General features: G+C 44.5%; 1 protein-coding gene and 1 long non-coding RNA gene across 5 annotated transcripts in view; one reads left to right on the top strand and one right to left on the bottom strand.

Moving 5' to 3' along the window:
* Positions 1 to 5,801: 5,801 nt before the first annotated feature.
* LOC308567925 lies at positions 5,802 to 10,061 on the bottom strand. Of its 2 annotated transcripts, none has more exons than XR_014000401.1 (3): positions 9,669 to 10,061; positions 7,811 to 8,016; positions 5,802 to 6,401 (listed from the first exon to the last, which is right to left on the bottom strand). It is a non-coding gene; the product is annotated as an uncharacterized lncRNA (long non-coding RNA). The 2 variants fall into 2 exon arrangements; XR_014000402.1 differs by lacking the exon at positions 9,669 to 10,061 and adding an exon at positions 8,994 to 9,180.
* The window catches only part of NR2C2 (nuclear receptor subfamily 2 group C member 2), a 75,467-nt gene continuing 72,284 nt past the window's right edge, over positions 9,214 to 12,396 (top strand). For 2 of the 3 annotated variants that reach the window (XR_014000396.1, XM_081160052.1), the window contains exon 1: positions 9,214 to 9,560. The gene's annotated coding sequence lies outside the window, so the exon portion shown is untranslated. The remainder of the gene's footprint in view (positions 9,561 to 12,396) is intronic. The other variant, XM_081160051.1, reaches the window with a different exon arrangement.

Below are 12,396 nucleotides of genomic sequence, written 5' to 3'. Positions count from 1 at the left end.
CCTGGGGATACTCCTTCCCACTAGGCCCAGAGGCTGGAAAAATGGCCACGGGAAGTAATGCTGTGCCCCTCTCTCCTCCCCCACAGTGTCTGCTCTGCCCCCTGCTCTCTGGGCACAGAGCAGCCCCTTTACTGGGTGCGTCCAGCAAAGGCTGTTTCTTGGGAGGAAGCAGTATTCTGCCAAGCTACGGCTCAGAAGTTAGAATTCTGGCCCTGAGCAAGTCACTCACTTCAGAAGCTCTCAACTTTGGTGTCTTCATCTCTCACATGGAGACAGATGTCCAGGTTCCCAAAGAGTTCAGGGGATCAAGATGAACGTTTTGTGAAAGTGGACTGAAGACCATAAACCTGTGGCATGGCATTGTTATACGAAGTGAAAATGTATGGGCCCTGCTCTGTGACAATACAAAATGAAGACAATATGCAAAAAATACCTTCCTTCTTTTCCATGAAAATGGCAAGAAAGAGCCCTGGCCGGGTGGCCCAGTTGGTTAGAGCATCGTCCCATACACTAAAGGGTTGCAGGTTTGGTTCCCAGTCAGGGCACATATCTAGGTTTCAGGTTTGATACCCGGTTGGGGTGCATACAGCAGGCAACCAATCGATGTATCTCTCTCACATCAGTTTCTCTTTCCCTCTCTAAAAAAAAAAATTTTTTTTAATCAATAAAAACATATCCTTGGGTGATGATTAAAAAAGAAAAAGAAAATGGTAAGAAAGAGAAACCAGGCCTGGAGAGTGCCAGGCGTGGGTAGCGTGAACTTCTCTCTTCATCGGGTCTTTTCTTCCCTATTTGCTTTCAGTGACCTCTCCCTGAGCTCTCCACATGCAAATCAGGAAAACACAGACCTCTGCAGGGTCGGCCTCTGCTTGCTTGTCAGAATCAGTGACATTTTATAAAATGCAAGGTTTTACTGGAAGCCGGCAGCACTTAGATTATGGTGGCTTCACACCTTCTCTGCAGGCTGAAAGTGTGTCTTTCCAGCCTGAATTAGTCTCAGTAAGTCGGAAGAATTCTGTTCATTATTACTAACACAAAGCACACTAGAAACACAGTAGTATCCAAGGACATTGATGAGTTCCTGGGTCCTAATAATAATTCTTTTACATATCAAAAACACACTTTGAGTGACAGACAGACTGACCACTCATCCTCCCTTGGATGCAGCCTAGTCCTGTGTGCAGGTGTGGAGTGAGGGGCTGATGCTCAGGTTGACCTTTGGGCATGCACCATGCAAGCCAGTGTCAAAAACCCTGACAGCCCTGCTACAGTCACTGAAAGATAATATAATTAGAGTCTTTTCTTCATTTAGTTCAGTCTTTCATTTGATTGACAATATAAATGTCATCACTGAACACTGAAGCCTTAAATGGAGACTGAGGCCACCTCAGCTAGGAGTGGTAGGAACAGGCAGGAGCCAGAGTTCTTTTCTGCTACAGGACAAAGTAACAGCATGCTGGAATATTCTGTGAATTGATTCGGCCTGTGATTTGCAGCTTCTGCGATCAGGTAAGCTTCTGTGCTTCCAAGTATTTATAGTCAGTTGTCTCTTTTCAAGAGCAAGTAAAGGAAAACCAACCTCATGCTGATTTAAACAATTACAAAACTAGCTCAACAAGAAGAGATGCAAAAGCAGGGCAGGTTCAGGCTTAGAGAGTATCCCCAAGAGCCAAGCTCCTTGGGTTTCTCTGACCTGTCCACTGTCAGCTCGATTCCAGGGCTGGTTACCAAGAGGCTGATTGGTGACTGACACTGATGGTTGGGATTACAGGCTTGTCTGTTCCCAGCCACCACGGAGAGAGAGCTTAGCTTCCTGTAGCTAGCTTTTTCCTAGAAGCACCCAGCAGGACCTCTGCACTGTTTCAGGATCACACTTACGCCTGCCCTCTCCTGAGATAGTCACTAGGAAAGGGCCCACCGTGACTGGCACAGACCAGTCAGCTGGGCAGTGGAGGTGGGATGGCTGCTAGGGATTCACCCATTGTGTCCACCCTCTGGACCACATCTTCTGGAAAGAAGTCTATGGTTTGAATTAGTGTAGTGAAAGGGCTGTGCCTTGCCATGGATTTGGGAGATTATTCTAGTGATAGAATAACTTACAGGGCAATTATCTGGGCAACTACTACTATTACTGTAAGTGGTATTGGGGAGGCTGGTTTGATGTTATTGATCTTTTAAGCCCCTAATCAAACACAAGTGTTATACCAGCAGCTAAACAGCACTGACCTCTCACGGGCTCCTAGACCAGGATGTAATTATTAGCAAGAAATAACAGCAAGCATCTCTGCATGAAGTGCTCTAAGCACTTTAACCCTGTTACTTCATTTAATTCTCCCAGGTCTTGCTGAGGTGAGTTCTAGTATTACCATTTTGCAAATGAGGAAATTGCTGTATGTGTGGAGGGCGGGAAGTTACAAACATTAGGTCACCCAGTTTCACACACTCATAACTGGCAAAGCCCACACTTGTAACTGCTTCATCATAGCGCTTGCCTTGAATGTGTGTGAACTGATACTATGAGTGATTTTCTGACACCTGCAATACGAATTCTTTTCTATAACTGACAGAAATCTCTGACTGCAGAGAACCAAGCAGTAGGAATCTTTTCTCCAAAGTCATAACAAACATGATGTTAAGTCAGCCTATATTTTGCATTTTGGTATCCAAGCAAAATCATTAAATGTTATTATATATATAATCCATACATATAATCCAACATTTCAGTATATTAATTGTAACAGTGAATACAGTTCTATGTTTTTGCAATTATATGCACAAGATTTACTTTAACTGAAGATGGGAAACTGAATATTTAAAACCCAAATACACATGCTTTAAAAAAATTGTTTATATACACTGCTTTCTAGTGTTATTTAATAATTGATGTTAGAATGAAAACTCAAATATGAAGGACCTTTAAGGTAAGTGACTTCAGGGATTCAGCACATTTTTCTCACATAAAGGAACAGATCAGAATTTCTAAGATGGATTTATAAATAATAATAATCTAAATATTGATCAATTACTATTCTCAAACCCTTTAAGAATTTGCATTGTATGGTGAAAAGAGAAGCCCGAAGATTATGGTTAACATGTGTTCTATGAGAGTTGACAAGAAGTCTCATCTTGGAACACAGTAGGTCCAAGAGGAAGAGAGCATGTATTCACAGAACACCTCTGAGGCCCCCCTCCCTCCCCGAGAGGTGGGGTTGCATCCCCAAGAAAGGGGGCTATTTTCAGAAATAAAATCCAGCTAATGCAAGCAGTGCACAATGCTGAGCCTGTCAGCTATGTGAAGCCAGAGCAGTGTGTCTGGGGTGAGACCACAAATTTGCAACATGCTGCAACCAGAACCTGCGCCATTCTACCAGACTGATGGCGGCAAGTGGAGAGGAGCAGCCAGAGGGAGCACTGGCCCATGGGGACTGCTGTGTAGGTTCAGAACCCTGTCTACGGTCTGAGCTAGCCACCCCTAAGTCGAGGTCAGTTCCTCCCATGGTCCACATCTTTCTCCTGGGGTTCCCCTTTTGGCAGGTCTGGAGTGGGACCCAGGCAGCTATAGAGTCTGCAAGTGCCTCAGGAGACTGTGCATGGGCAGGTTGGTTATTTGGGGTTGGGAGAGTCTGGGAAGGTTTCATAGAGGAGGTGGTAGCTCAGCTACACCTTGAATAAGAATAAAAACTTAGCTTAGTCCTGGGCAGTGATCTCAGCTTGCTGCCAGACTGCGAGTCTGTGGTAGAAGTGCCAGTTTACAGGGTATATCTGCAGTGTATATTCAGATCCTTGACTGAAGAAAAGTAAGACCCAAGAGTGTCTGAAATGATATAAGCATGAGAGCTGGCACTGATACCATCAGACAAGATTGCAAGACATCTCTTAGAATTTGACATTATGCCGAACATTGTAAGAAATATATGGCCAAAGAAGTGAATATTTGAGGGGAAAACCAGGCTAACTGAGCTAGACACAGGACTACCACAAAGGTGGTGCCCAGCCAGTAAACACCCCCTTCCACGGAACTCTTCTCTGGAGAAACTTAATGACTATGTGGCCACCCTCGTGATGTCCTTCCTGGTGATCATGGGAAAGATTCCCCAGAACAAGTTCTCTACACTGTCAGAGAATCTGATGCTGTCTTACAGGAAAGGGCGTCCTGTGTTGACAGAGTAGCATGACAACAGGCTAACAATCACAGTCAACAGAGTATGATCAACATTTCTGCCCCCGAAAGCTTAAATCATATAGGTTGAACCTCCTAAAATTCTTCCTGCTGGTAATCATTCTTAGAAACTGACTTGACAAATGCCAGTATTTAAAGAATCTTCGTAAGTTTTGCCTATTCTTGCTATGTAAATATGTATGCCTATCATTTCCTTTGTTCCTTATTAGTTATACTATTCTCTTGTAAATAAAATGTAAAATAAGTGTACTTTTGCCCTGGCTGGTTTGGCTCGGTGGATATAGCTTCAGACCTCGGACTGAAGGTTCTTGGGTTCAATTCAGGTCAAGGGCATGTTATGTAATTTGGTTGCAGTTTTCATCCCCTGCCCTGGCTGGGAAGTATGTGGGAGGCAACCAATTGATGTGTCTCTCTCACATTAATGTTTTTTTCTCTCTCTCCAAAAAAGTAGTAGAAAAAATATCCTCGGGTGAGGATAAAAAAATAAATGTACTTTTGTAACTTGAAAAATAAAAACAAACAAAACCCCCCAAACACCCTGCCTGGCCTGCGTGGCTCAGTGGTTGAGCATCAACCTATGATCCAGGAGGTCCTGGTTCAATTCCTGGTCAGGGCACATGCCCCGGTGATTCATCATTGATGTTTCTCCCCCGCCCCCCCCCCCCCGAAATCAGTAAAAACATATTAAGAAATCCTTAACATCCTTTGCTGACCTGCCCATCAGATGAGCTGTTCCCTTTGACCATCACATAATCTTCCATAAAAATGATTGCAGATCCTCTTTTGTTATGAAGCAAAAAAGGGGTAAATGCCATCTGTAGATCATTTGATTGGCAGCATGTTCAAAGTGAGTATTTTGAAACATTTTAAAAAGATGGCCTATACAGCAAGAACTCAAGTGACTCACTTTCATTTTGTGTCAAATAAAGTGGCTCTTTAAAAAATAGTAAAAAAAATAAAAACATCCTTCTGAGCAATCCGTATCCTAAACCAGGGGACTGAGAGCAGGTGCATTTTTTGAGAAGATAATTTTACATCATGCTTCAAGATATTTGAGCCAAGTACAACTTGGAAATAACACCTTTTCAAGGCCCAGGAAACCCTAGGTCAGAAACTAAAGGGACATGACTCTCAGTAAAAGTCCTGCTGGATGAGGCTCTGGTATTCACTCTTCTGGTGTTCCTGTGTCCCACCTCCTTCTGGACCAGTTCACCACAGGGTCAGTCTTTCTCTTTTCTCTTCCTAGGAAAAACAAGGGCCATTTTTATAGAAGTTAAGACCTCTCCAATTAGCCTTCTACTATAACAAAGCTTGACTTGGACAATCATGGAGGTGAGTAGGAGAGAGTGTTTCCTTCCTCAGAGTCCTCAAGAACAGAAGAGAAAAAATAAGCAGAAATAACTATTAATAAATGTTCCACCACTTGCTAGCCATGTAACTTTGGAGAAGACATTCTCCTCTATTTAATGTCTCAGCCTCTTCAGCTGTAAAAACAAGGTAATATAATTACTGTGAAGATTAGACAGGATAATATGTAAATGTAAGGAACATGCAATCTGGTATTCTGCAATTACATCTGTTCAGATTCCACATTCTTAAAAAACAAGGCAAATGACAATTATAGGTTTAAAAGTTTATTTTATAAACATGTCACAATTACATGATATAAACATAAGTTTCATAAAATATTACTATATATAGTAATAAAGCATAAGCTATTACAGAAAAATTGATACAAAGATGTACATTAAGTACTTATGAAGGTAATTAAAGCCTTCCTAGTCTATGAAAATAAAAAGGAAAACCATTATTAATGCTATCACAAAAGCAGTACTCTTACAAGTAAAATAAATCTCCCCTATCCCTTGATAATAGTAACTTAGAGCATCTGCAACTATCATTTAATCAAAATTTGATGTTCATTGACTCAACATTTATCTTTTAAATGCAAATTTAAAATACCCTCAGATGGCAAAAAGTTTACTCTGTGCTAGGTACAAAATGAAACTTCATGATATAATAGTTCCTGCTCTCTAAAAGCTCAAAGGCAAGTCAATTAATGATTGACTGCAAAACAGACTGGTTAAGCATGTGGGGGGAAAAAAATGATCAAAGAGAACACCTGGGTCTCATCCACAGAGCACTGTACAAGGAGCCAGAAGCCCCCAGGCTCACATCCCAGCTCAGGGAAGTCACCAAACCTTGTTTTCATCGAGTTCATCTGTAAAAATACAAACAAAAACAGACAGGACAATATGATTACTGTTTGCCATACACTGTTGTTGGGAAAAGCATTCTTTCAATAATGTCCACGTCATACCACTTTGTAGTAGGTACTGTGTTAAAGGCTAAGACAGAAAAGGACGAGGCACATCTTGATACAGAACTCACAGTCCAGGTAGGTGCCAGAACGACCTATATACACACACAAGGGCAGATATGTCACACTCCCGTGGAGTCCCCTGTCCCTGTGAATGAATAATCTTCAGGCATGGTAAAAGAGTAAAAAAGAAAAATTATCCTAACCTGCATTTCAAAAAGGTGAAGCAAAGTTTTGTGGGTTTGTTGTTGTTGGGGGTTCTTGTCAATTAATATTTTTGAAATTGGATTAGTGATTCAGGCTCAGTAGAAATGCTGATGCCAGGCCCCACCCAAAGCTTACTGCTTTAGAACCCGTAGGGGCCCAGCAGTTCCCCAGTCAAGAAGCCTTTATTTTAAAAGTTGACAGAACAATGTTAAAAGCACTGTTAATGCAAATATGGATACTTCTTAATAATTGACAGTTAAAAAAAAAAAGTATAGCTAGTAAAATACAACTTGAATATATTTTGTGATTTTAAAATCCATCAAGTGTTACAAAGCCACTTAAAGAGTGCTTACCAAAAAGATTTCTAGCAAAAACACAATGGAGCAAAATATAGCACAATGCCAGTGCTGACCTCAGCTGTAAAGGCTTATTACCTAGTAATGTTATTTGCAATCTGTGTTTACATGTGCATGTTTTCAGGGGAAGAAAAGCTGCTCAAGTGGGTCAAGATTATGAACCCTTGCTACTTTTAATACTAAATAACTAACCTTTAACTGAAAATTTACCGAGTACTATTATAAATAGGGCAAACAGATGCAGCACAGTTTATAGCATAACCCTTAATGTCAAACTACATCAGAGCCCTGACTTCATTTACTGCTCTGGTAGCTTTTGAGCATTGGACATATTGTTTAGTACTCATTTCAAAATCTATTGCAACTGTAATGTGTTTGCAATAAAAACCCCAAAATTCATTGATGTGTGAATTTTTACACTAGATCTAGAAACGATATTTAACATTAAAAACTTAATTTTTGAAAAACAATCCACATGCCCAGCTGGTGTGACTCAGTGGTTGACCATTGATCTATGATCCAGGAGATGGAGGTTCGATTCCCAGTCAGGGCACATGACCAGGTTTCAGACTAGATCCCTGGTAGGAGGATTGCAGGAGGCAGCCGATCAATGACTCTCTCTCACCACTGATACTTCTCTCTTCCTCTCTCCAAAATCAATAAAAACATTTAAAAAAAGAAAGAGAAAGAATCCACAATTGCAAAGCAGTTCATGTCTACAAGGATGGCCCATTAAAATACTGTTACCTTAGGCACATCACTTGACTTTCCGGTTCTTATCCATCTCTCCTGTAAAATCTTCCTGCCAGAAGAGGATTTGACCGTATCATCTCTTGAGGCCCCTTCCAACTTCAAGAATGTCATCATGATATTACAAAATTTAACTGTTTTCTCCACTTCATTGCAGGGTGACAACAAGGAAGAAAGGAAAATGGATGTGTTTAAAGCATCTCCTATCAAATGGAAATATTAAAAGATTAAGGACAAAATACTCAAAGTTGGGGTCACCCTGACAAAAGCCCAAATAGCTGTTTAAGATTAACCTATCTATCTTGGAGACAGCACTCATTCATAATGAACAAGAAAAGTGCAGGAAAGAAATCAATTAGCAGAGGATCTTAGGCCTACAGAGAATGACAATCAAGGAGAGTCCATCCTAAACACTTCAGGGCATCTAGGATAAATAAGTGGTCTGCACCCTCCAAAGCAAGTCAAAACTGTAACTTAAAAAGAGAAATATCTAAGCCTACAACTCAAGATTCATAGGATCAAGAGAAGCAATTTTCCTTGTATATTTAAGCTATTTTGCAAAGTTATTTTATATACTTTTTTTTTCTTAATCCTCACCCGAGGATATGTTTAATGATTTTACTATTTTATTTTAGAGAGAGGGAGAGGGAAACATCGATTGACTGCCTCCCGCCCCGCGCCCCGACAGGGGATCGAACCCGAAACCTTTTAGATGCACGGGAGGACGCTCTAACCAATATACTCCTGTATCACTGTCTACTAGTTCCAAATCGCGAGGGTAAGAGCACGGACTCAAAATTTGGTTCATCCGTTCACTAAGAGATCATAAATAATAGGTTTGGAAGGATTTCAACACTTCACCTGATAACTAGCAAGAGCTGGCGCATCCTCGGACCTTTAAAACCTAAATAAAAAACCATCTGTACGGAGTAGGGCCCGAACAGTTGAAACCTACACAATAAACCACCCCCTTCCCACCTACAGGCGCTCTGCAGCGTCACCAAATCTTCAATCAACAAACACAGTCTCCAGCTCGGCAGGAGGCCGTGGTGAAGGATGTCACAGCGAGGACAGTCCCCGCCTAGCCTGGAGGCTCGCGCTCCCAAGGGAGGGGCGGGCTTGCACCAGAATAGTGGTGCCCCGCGTTCCCAGGTTTTTAAAATGACCAACCACCCTTTACCTGAGCACTGTGACGGCTGCGCCACTTAAATTCCATTTTCGTCTGACCGCAGTGTCGAGTCCCGGTTCGAGGCCTCGGGACCGACGGAGAACACCAAGGCACCTGGCCTGCCGCTGCCGCCGCCCGGCCCGCGAGGGGCCGGAGGAAGCGGAGCCCGCCGCGGCGTTCCGGTGCGCTCGCGTGGCTCAGCCAATCGCGTGCTCGCCCGCCCCCCGCGGCCGCGGCGAGGCAGGCGCTGGGAAGAGGAAGAAGAACATTCGCCCTCCTCCTACCAGCGCGCGGGCGGCGGCGGCAGCGGCACCGGGGTCACGAACTCTGACCTTTCACTGACAAAAACAATAACAAACCCCCCCTTCCCCGCGACCCCAGCGGCGCCCCCGGGCCCGCCCCTGCTTCCACCTCGGCGTCTCGTCTCTCGCCCGCTGCCCCACGAGCCTGCGGCCCCGGGGCTCCCGCCATCCGCCAACGCCGGGAGCCCGGCCTCCCTGCGCCCTGCCCTCCGCGCCGGGGGCCGCCCGCCGCAGACACGGGACCTGCTTCGAGGTCGCTTTGGCGCCAAATCCTGAGGTAAAATTGAAAAAGGGCTGGGGCGGGGTCGGGCCGGCGGCGGAGGGGGCGGGCCTGGCGCGCGGACATGGAGGCGCCGTGGCGGCGGCTGAACCCGACCCCTTTTACCTTTGCCACGGGGCGGCAGCGGCGGCTCCGGACGCTTTGCATAGTGGGCCGGACCGCTCCCTTCCCCTCCCCGCCCGCGCCGGGAGCAACGAGCGGGCCCCCCTGGCCGGCCCGGCCGGCGCGAGGGTGGGGATAGAGGGGGAATGGCCGCGGCCCCGCCTCACAGTTGGCCCTTCGCCAGCGCCGCCATTTTGTGCTCGATGGAGATGGCTCTGGCTGGGCCGAGCTCCCCTCCTCCTCCTTGTCAACCTCCTCCTCCTCCCTGCAGTCCCTCCTTCCCTCACTCCCCGGCTCCTCGCCCCTCGGCTCCTCGTGTGCCGTTGGCGGCCGCCGCTGCCCAACCGCCGTTTTTTTTGAAGGGGAGGGTGGAAGGCGTGTACGGAGTGCGACCTCGTGAGCGACGGCTTTGCCGACCAATTGATGCCCAGACGGGGGGGCCGGGACCTGCTGCTCCGCCCTCCGACGTTCTGCTGATTGGCCCGGGCAGGAGAGGGCGGTCCCCGCGGGGAGTCCTTTTGGGGAGGGAGCAGAGGCCGGGCGTGGCTTCAAGGGCTTTGGGGTCTTGGGGGGCGCGGCCGGGGCTGGAGTGTGGGGTGCACCGGGACCCTGCTAGGGGCCGGGCGGCTTCCCCCTGCCTGGAACGCGTCGAAGATGAGTAATGGAGAACAATAGTAATAAAGGTGGCTAAGCATCTTGAATCCACGTCGCTCACTCCTGGGAAAGACTTCGGGATCTGGACATTTTTCAGGGCCCTTTCCGTATTTCCGGCGCAGCCGCGGGCTAATTCTCTTCGGCTCAATTTCATAGATTGTAAAATGGAGAGAATGGGCGTCTTTGCTAGGCCCGACCTTCCTTCTCAGGATCGTTGAGTGCTACTCAGAAAATGGAGTCCAGGCTACTTTGTGAACCCCAAAGTAATGTAAAAATGGTGTTGTTGTTGAAAATTGGATTTAGAAGCACCGGGAGTGGAAAGCCTAAGTATATTGAGGGTTTGAGAGAACACAGGTGAATCAGGTAATTCTCTTCTCGTTCGTTGACTAAATTCTTATTTGCTTAGGTTGGGGCACTGGGGATACATCCAGAGAACCAGCTAGACAAGGCCTCTGCCTTCCTAGAATTGGGGATGGAGATGAACAGACAATTAGATGATTTCGGACAATGGCAAATTCCAGAGAAGAAATGAAACTGGATTATTAAAGAAGGCATGAGGAGACGAATTTAGATTAGGTGATCAGAGAAGGCCTCTGTAAAGAAGTTATGTTTGAACGGAGGAACCGAAGGAAGGCAGGAGGATAGAAAATGAGAACCACAAGTGTAAAGTCCCAGGAGGAAAAGCATTTGGTGTGATTGAGAACAGACCAGTTGTTGGCTGGAGATTGTTTGGGACTACTTCGTTCTTTCCATTATTCCACTCTATTTCCAGGCTGAAGTCTATGAAATATGACAAAGGTAACAATAAATCTTCAACTTAACAATAAAAAAGAAAGTCAAGGAAAATATAGCCATCAAATGAATTGCTGATGAGTATATGACTTGAGAGAAAAGCCTCAGAAAATCACAGGTGCAAATCCTTTGTCAGCCCCTTATATTCATCTTCACTTGATCAAGTATTTGCTGAGCCCCAGGAATACTCCAGGAACTAGGTGCTAGACTGGGAATACAGAGATGATTAAAATACTGATCTATGTCCTCAAGTATATGTGATTGTGGTTCTATGCAGTTCTGTTTTCTTCCTCTCACCACCCATACATATGCATACATATATGCATATATACATATACAAAATGTTTTAAGCAAAAGCTAAAGCAAAAGCTAATTAGTGTGTTGGTTAACAGTGCCAACATTTATTAGCTGTGTGACTTTGGGTAAGTTACTTTTTTGAGCCTTAGTGTCCTCATCTGGACAATAATAGAACCTTCCTTTTAGAATTGAGGGTTAAATGAGTTAATGTAAATAAAGAGCTTAGAACAACAGCACCTTGCACATAGTAAATACTCATAATTATTGTCATGAAGCACTAGCTGTCTGATAAAGATATTGGACTAGTTAAAGGATATAAATAGTGACATTTTTAGTCAGTGTGGTATAGGGTTAAAACACTAGATTAGAACACTGGGGTTCTAGTTTGGGCTCTTCTGCTTTTGGTTGTTAATTGGCATCCAGACAAAAAATTTATTTAGAAAACAAAGTAGTGGAACTAATAGTACTAACAAAAAGTATGGGGTGCTTTACAATTTACAAAACTCTTACAAGCATTACGTTGTTCAAGCCCCACTAAGACTGATGTAATTGTGGAGCCTCTTTTCCAACTACCTGTTTTAAAACCTTTCTAAGATGTTCCATCATTTTCTTATCCCTGTACCCCTAATCCCCTGTGCTCTAACTTCCTTGACACTGCTGCTTACCTTAACCCCAAGCCCTTTCACATGCTGTTCCCTCAGCCTGAGGATTCACATGTCTACACACACACACACGCACGCACACACACACACACACACCCCTCTCAGCTCAAGCATCACTTCCTTAGAGTAGCTCTCTCTCATGCCAGTGTCCGTTTAGATCAGATTCTTTTACTTGACTACACTGTGGTTTTTCCATTATAACCTTTGCCTCGCTTTGTAATTATACTCCATTATATGATGATTTGATATTTGTTCCACTTACCATACAGTAAGCTTTATGAGAGCAGGAATTATTTTGTTCATCATTATACTTCTGGCACTTAGCA

Source organism: Miniopterus schreibersii (assembly GCF_964146895.1).
Source record: "Miniopterus schreibersii genome assembly, chromosome: 15".
Lineage (NCBI taxonomy): Eukaryota > Metazoa > Chordata > Mammalia > Chiroptera > Miniopteridae > Miniopterus > Miniopterus schreibersii.
Note: the sequence above shows the minus strand (reverse complement) of the source record. Positions and strands in the feature narration are given on the sequence as shown.